Here is a 7,090-nt window from a genome sequence, read left to right as displayed (position 1 = left end):
GACATGGGTTAGATCCCTGGCCTTGCTCAGTGGGTTGGGGATCCAGCATTGCTCTGAGCTGTGGTGTAGGTCACAGATGTGGCTTGGACACCAGCATTGCTGTGGCTGTGGTGTAGGCCAGCAGCTACAGCTCCAATTAGACCCCTAGCCTGGGAAATTCCATAAGCCACAGGTGGGCCCTAAAAAAAAGAAAAAAAAATTGACCAAGTTCAAAAGCTTGATAAAATGCTCTGTTGGTCAGGGTCTAGGGGAGAGATACTCTCAAATGTTTCTTAGTGGAAACAGGAATAGGTACAACCCCTTGGTGGGAAATTCAGCAGTAGCTATCAAAATTGAAAATGCCCATGCCTTTTTTAAAAAATTGATTGTATTGACATATGGCTGATTTGCAACGTTGTATTAATTTGTGCTCTACAGCAAAGTGACTCAGTTTTACACATATATTTTTTTCATATTCTCTTTCATTATGGTTTATTATAGGGTATTGAATATAGTTCCCTGTGCTATACAGTCAGATTTTGTTGTTTATCCACTCTATATATAACAGTTTCCATCTGCTGATCTCAAATTCCCAATCTATCCCTCCCTCAACCACCTCCCCATTGGCAACAACAGGTCTATTCTCTATCTCTATGAATCTGTTTCTGTTTCATAGATAAATTCATCTGTGTCACATTTTAGATTCCACATATAATTGATATCATATGGTATTTGTATTTCTTTTTCTGACATATTTCACTTAGTATGATAATCTCTAGGTCCATCCATGTTGCTGCAAATGTCATTATTTCATTTTTTATGGCTGAGTAGTATTCTGTTATATATATGTACCACATCTTCTTTATCCATTCCTCTATTGATGGATATTTAGTTTGTTCACCCTTTGGCTATTATAAATAGTGCTATAATGAACACTGGATGCGTGTATCTTTTTGAATTATAGTTTTGTCAGGGTATGTTTTGGAGACATGAATATGTGACATGACAAAGAATGGAAAGAAAAGATTGGCGCCATAGAGTGGCTGTAGAAGGTCAGTCTATACAAAGTCTTGTGACTCTCTCATGACCCTTGAGGCAAAACGAATGGGAACAGCATCAAAGAATGGTATCTTGAAAACAAGATAGCTGAAGTATTGATGTTGCTAATGGAAAACCATCAGCTCTGACATTCTCAGGACTGGAGCCTTGGGGGATTTTTGGGAGAGGCCATAGATGGCTTGAAGCAAATAACAAATTAAGGCCTGGGAGGGCTAAAACATTTATGATTACTTTATGTGCTTAGGAATGCTTGTCCTAGTGTATCTTGCTTCCAATCTGTTTGAAGTAAAATACCAGTGTATCCCCTGCATGTACAAGGAAGTAGAAAATAGTAAATAAAAACCATGAGTTGGCTCAGAGGGTTGCTATTGCCTCTTGAAGGCGGTAGCCCCCTGATCCCCACTCTATTTCTGTGTCTCTTTCTTCTTATTTCTGTGGCAATGCAGGCCTCGTCATATATGCCCAGGAGTGGGAATTCTGGGTCATATGGTAGTTCTATATTTAGTTTTCTGAGAAACCTCCATACTGTTTTCCACAGTGGTTGTACCAATTCATTCCCACCAACAGCGTAGGAGAGTTCCCTTTTCGCCATACTCTCTCCAGCATTTGTTATTTGTGGACTTAATGATGGCCATTCTGACTGACATGAGGTGGTACCTCATTGTAGTTTCTATTTGTGTTTTTCTAATAATTAGCAATGATCAGCATCTTTTCATGTCTCTACTGAAAAATGCCCAGACTTTTAAACTTAGCCATTCTACTTCTACAAATGCATCCTTCAAGTGTTCTTACACATGCAAAACGACCTACATATAAAGTAATTATTTGCAGAATTGTTAGTAATAGCAAAAGACTAGAACCCAATATAAATGTCCATTGATTGGGATTGTTTAAATAAATGATGGTGCCTACATAAAATGGAACAGTGTGAAGTTTAAAGCTTTAAAAAATTAAAGATAAGGCAGTCTTGGATGTGCAGATATAAAATAACCCCTAAGCTATGTGGTTAAGTGAAAACCAAAGTGCAGGGCAGTGTGTATAGAATGTAAGAGCATATAGAATATAATCTATTGTGAAGAGGGTTGGAGGTGTAAAATGCCTCAGAAAAATAAGAAACTAGTCCTAGTGGTTTCCTCTGCAAAAGAGAATTAAATGAAGGACAGGAGTAGGAGGGAGACTCACTTTTAGGTGTATAGTCTTTCATGCCTTTTGAATTTTTAATTGTATGTATGAGTTACCTGTTTTGGGAAGTTATGGGTTTTTTTAAGAAACAAAGAATATAACACATAACAGAAATACAATAATGTGAAGAACAATCTGACATACATTTACACACCACAGTCTAAACTCTATAGGATGCAAATGTCTCTTATTCTTTGAGAATATTGAGCAATATAAATATTATTGTTAACCCAGAGAAGATATTGGGAGATTGTAGAATGTTGGAAATAAGAAAGACATGTTTTACCTAAACATTTAAAAGAATAGAAGACCAGAATCTTTAAAAGCAGAATGAGGAGTTCCCGTCATGGCGCAGTGGTTAACGAATCCGACTAGGAACCATGAGGTTGTGGGTTCGGTCCCTGCCCTTGCTCAGTGGGTTAACGATCCGGCGTTGCTATGAGCTGTGGTGTAGATTGCAGACACGGCTCGGATTCTGCATTGCTGTGGCTCTGGCGTAGGCTGGCGGCCACAGCTCCGATTAGACCCCTAGCCTGGGAACCTCCATATGCCGCGGGAGCAGCCCAAGAAATAGCAAAAAGACAAAAAAAATAAAAAATAAAAGTAGAATGATTTGTTCCAGGATTCTGAAAGAACTAACTCAGGTGTTGGCCCAGACATGCCTTCAAGCCTGATAAATTACTAAGTAACTTTTAGTTACTTAGGGTGAATCCTAGCCTTTGAGTGATCCAAATATTTTGGAAGAGTACCAACATATGCTCAACAGGATTTAGATTAGCATTTTCTCATAGGACCTAGGAACTCCACAATGAGTTGCTTGCTTTGTTTTGTTTTACCTTTTTCTTTTTTCTTTTATGTAGTGAATGGTATTAGGCAAGGAGGAAAAACGTAACTCAGAGGCTATGAAATCTGGTCCTTTATATGATGGAGAAGAAGCAAACTGTGTAAGACCAAAACCCACTCTAGCCTCTTACACCTTGTAAGGACAGTAGAACAGTAATTCATACCTGAGTGAAATATCTGCTTCCTACCTTACACAGAGGCCAAGAAGAAAAGTCTTGGCCAGTGCTTCTCCCTGAGTCCCAAGGTTCACATTCCCTTGGATGAGGGAAACACTAACGAATTTGGGGATATGCAAAGGCAGGCCTGGAAAAGATCAAAATAGTTCTGCATATAAAAAGAATTGTGCTGATAACTAGAGAACCCTAGAGCCCAGGTAAGTTTAAGGTAGGAAGGTGCGAAAAGTGTCTCAAAGGAAAAGGGAAACCAAGCAACCAGTAAAGTTTGCTCCATACACAAATGCCTTAATGAATGATAATGTAAGGGTGGGGTTGAGGGAAAAGGGGCTGATGGTCCTCACTTGGGACAAAGCAATGCAGAACGGTGGATAAATAAAATTAATAACCCAAATCCTTATGTGATTGGAAAATGCAGAAACTACCCAGATTTCCTTGAGGAAGCACAAAAGAGCCAAACTAATTCTCTTTGAATTTCGAAGGACAAAGTAATTCACCTGACTTCCGTGTTCTCCCTCCCTCCACTGAGGACCTGCTCAGTGGCATTGTGAAATAGGCAGTGCCTTAATATCAACAGCATTAAGCAGGCACAAAGGAAGTGCTTGGAATTCCTCACTCCTACCTTCAAGAGTAAACTTTCAGTAGTTTACACCAACCCAGTTTCCAACTGCTGGTCAGGAAATGGGTCTTCTTAAAACTTCTCATTTCTCCTGAGATTTTTAAAGTACTCGCCTCCTCTGAAAACTCCCCAAGAATTTAGAATCTCATAAAAATCTCTCCGTGTTTTTTTCTCTTAGTTTGTTTACATTTAAGTCTATTGATCTATTTCAAATTTATCTTGGTATATAGGTGAAGTATTGCTTTTCACATGGTTGTTATTAAATGGGAGTTCTGCTGCTCTCCGCTTACAAAATCAATTACATGCTCAGAAATGTGGGTAGAAAGGAAATATGACTTTAATCAGAATGCTGGCAATCTGAGGAGATTGTGGACTAACCATCTCCCAAAAACCACCTCCAAAGATTTTGCCTGGCCTTGAAAGTTTTAAAGGGAATGAAGGAAGTAATCTCAGTGGGTCATTGAGATGGGGGTCAGAGTCTTCATCATCCCCCACTGTGTGCAGGCTGGTGGCCATCTCATCCTCTTCCTCTAGATGTTATCTTGGTCACACAGTTTGTTCATGAGATTACTGAAGGGAAGCTAGAGAAGAGATCTGGTCACCTGTTAATTGCTTATCCTTTACTTCTTTGATCTATGGAGAGAACCAACAAGTTAGGCAAGGTATTGTGTGATTAAAAGATGAGAAAGGTGTGCTTTGGATGGAGATGAGTAGATGCCTGGTTAAAAGTTAGTTACAACACAGCTTTGCTAAAGTGAGGAGAAAAGGGGCTTCCTCCTGAGGGCAGTTTCCTGCGAAGAGCCGCTTAAAAATCCCTGCTTGTCTGAACCTCATTCCATCTCTATGGGGTTGGGGGCCAAGGGCTATCTTCTGTAACTTCTTCATGCTGACATAGAACGCCATGTTCTCAGAGTGGAAGATGTCAAGGTGGGTTTGGAGCATCTCTGCTGACAATTTTAGTTGCCCGCTTACATATGGGGCAGAGCAGGCTATAATTATTTTGAAACCTACAAAGATGTACATAATTACACATGATAATGTTAATCCCATTCTCTTGAGGCCAATTCTTGGCATTGTGCTTACCACAGATTCAGTACTGCTCAAGTTGGAATAGCTATGTCATGGCTACAGTCTGGTCATCATTCAGTTAGCCTTTTTCCCCTGTGTTGCCAGTTATGGTATCTGTAAAACAACTCAGGAATGTGCATCAGACACTGAGTCTGTGTCTCTATTTGTCTTAATCATTAACTGCTTGGTTTTGTACTCGGGGGGAGGAGTGGACCTACAGGGTTCTTCTCAATTAATTGTCCAAAGGTTTTTAATTGAAAAATAAATCCTTACCCTATTTAATTAAAATGTCACTTTTATTATGCTAAAATTCTTCAGGTATAAGTCTCTTTCTGTATTCTGGAATCATTCTGTTGACCTGATTCACAAAGCACACTCTTTAAATCACTGATTTTTATGTCATACTATCTTGTAAGGCTGGTTTTCCTTCATTATTCCCTCCTTTTTTTTTTTTTTTTTTTTTACAGAAAGTTCTTGGCTATTACTTTGGGTTTGTTTTTTCCCCATAAGAACTTTAAAATCAGTGTTTCTATTTAAAAAATCATTTTGATGAGATTCTGTTATTTTCATTGACATTGTGTTATATTTCTAGATTAACTGGGATGAAGCAGACATCATATTGACATTGAAACCTTGTATCTCAGAAAAGGAAGTACTTTTCCACTCAAATTTTATTTTGAGTCTCTTAGAGCTTAAGTTTCCTTTGACTGCATTGTGAACATATTTTTTTCTGGCCACAGCGTGCAGTGGCTTGACGTGGGATCTCAGTTCCCACATCATGATTGAACCGGACCAGGGATTGAACCCTGGGCCACAGCAGCAAAATCACCAAGTCCTAACCACTAGACCACCAGGGGACTCCCTGAATGTGAACATTTCCTGATTTTATCCCATACCAAATTATTTTGTCTTTTTTTGTGGCCATTATAAATGGCCTCTTACCCATTATGTTTTCTCAGTGGTTATTATACATGTTAGGTTGAGCCATATGGAATTGCCATTTTAGTTAAGTCTAAAAAAGTGAAACACTGGCGATTTCATATAGATTTCCTAACAGGGGGGCTAATGATTTTTTATATTTACTTTGTTCCTAATTACCTTAGTGAATACTCATGTTGCTTGTCATACTTTTTCTGGTGATTTTCTTTTTTTGAGTTTTTCAGGTATGTAATTATATTATCTAATAATAATGATTAATGTTAACTCTATCTTTACAATCCAGTTTTTCTACCTCTTATTTATTTCTGTTGTCTAATTATGTAGGCTATTTCCTCCAGAATGATGGTGGTTGGTTATAATTGTGGTGAGACAGGCTGGGACCTGAAACCTGAGATCCTTTTTTGCAATGCTTGCACATGGACAAAAGTCTCCTTGAGCAATAGAATACAAAGAAACTATAAGAGACTAAAATAACTGCAAATATGTGCAGCAGGGCAAATTATGAACAGGATACAAAAAGACTAAAAACACAATTGCTACTTATGAGACGTAAGGAGCAAAGTGCACGATCCCTGCATACAGCACCACCAAATGGATGGGCAGACCACCCAAGCCACCCCCAAGCCCACCCTGTTTAAGGGACCAGCTTGGCCCCCACCTCAGAGTAAGCAAAGGAACCTGTTATTTGTCACTCTGTCTTGCTGCAGCTAGAGTTCCAATAAAGCCTTGCCTGAATTTCTAATCTGCCCTGTTTATCAACTTCTATTGATTAAAGAGTCCAAGAGCCTAGGTTGGTAACAGTGAGGGTAGACATCCTAGTATTTCCCTGTAGAGCCTAGGCTTTCTGGTTGAGAAATATATATATATGAGAATGATATAACATGATTATTCCTATTTTATTAAGCATTTTAATCAAGAATTATTGCAATTTTTTAAATACTATCTTAGCATTTATGGAGACAATCATATTCTTTTCTTAAACACTAATAGGGTGTTTAATATCCATGGCATATGGAAGTTCCTGGGCTAGGGGTCGAATCCCTGGCCACAGCAATGCCAGATCTGAGCCACATCTGCACCTACGCCACAGCTCATGGCAAACGCCAAATCCTTAACACACTGAGCAAGGCCAGGGATTGAACCTGCATCCTCATGGATACTAGTCAGATTCGTTTCCACTGAGCCACAACGGGAACTCTAGTATCAGTTTTAGATTGGCTTCATCACG

The sequence above is a fragment of the Sus scrofa genome, chromosome 1 (assembly GCF_000003025.6).
Source record: "Sus scrofa isolate TJ Tabasco breed Duroc chromosome 1, Sscrofa11.1, whole genome shotgun sequence".
Lineage (NCBI taxonomy): Eukaryota > Metazoa > Chordata > Mammalia > Artiodactyla > Suidae > Sus > Sus scrofa.
The sequence above is the reverse complement of the archived record's forward strand: the minus strand, read 5'-3'. Positions refer to the sequence as shown.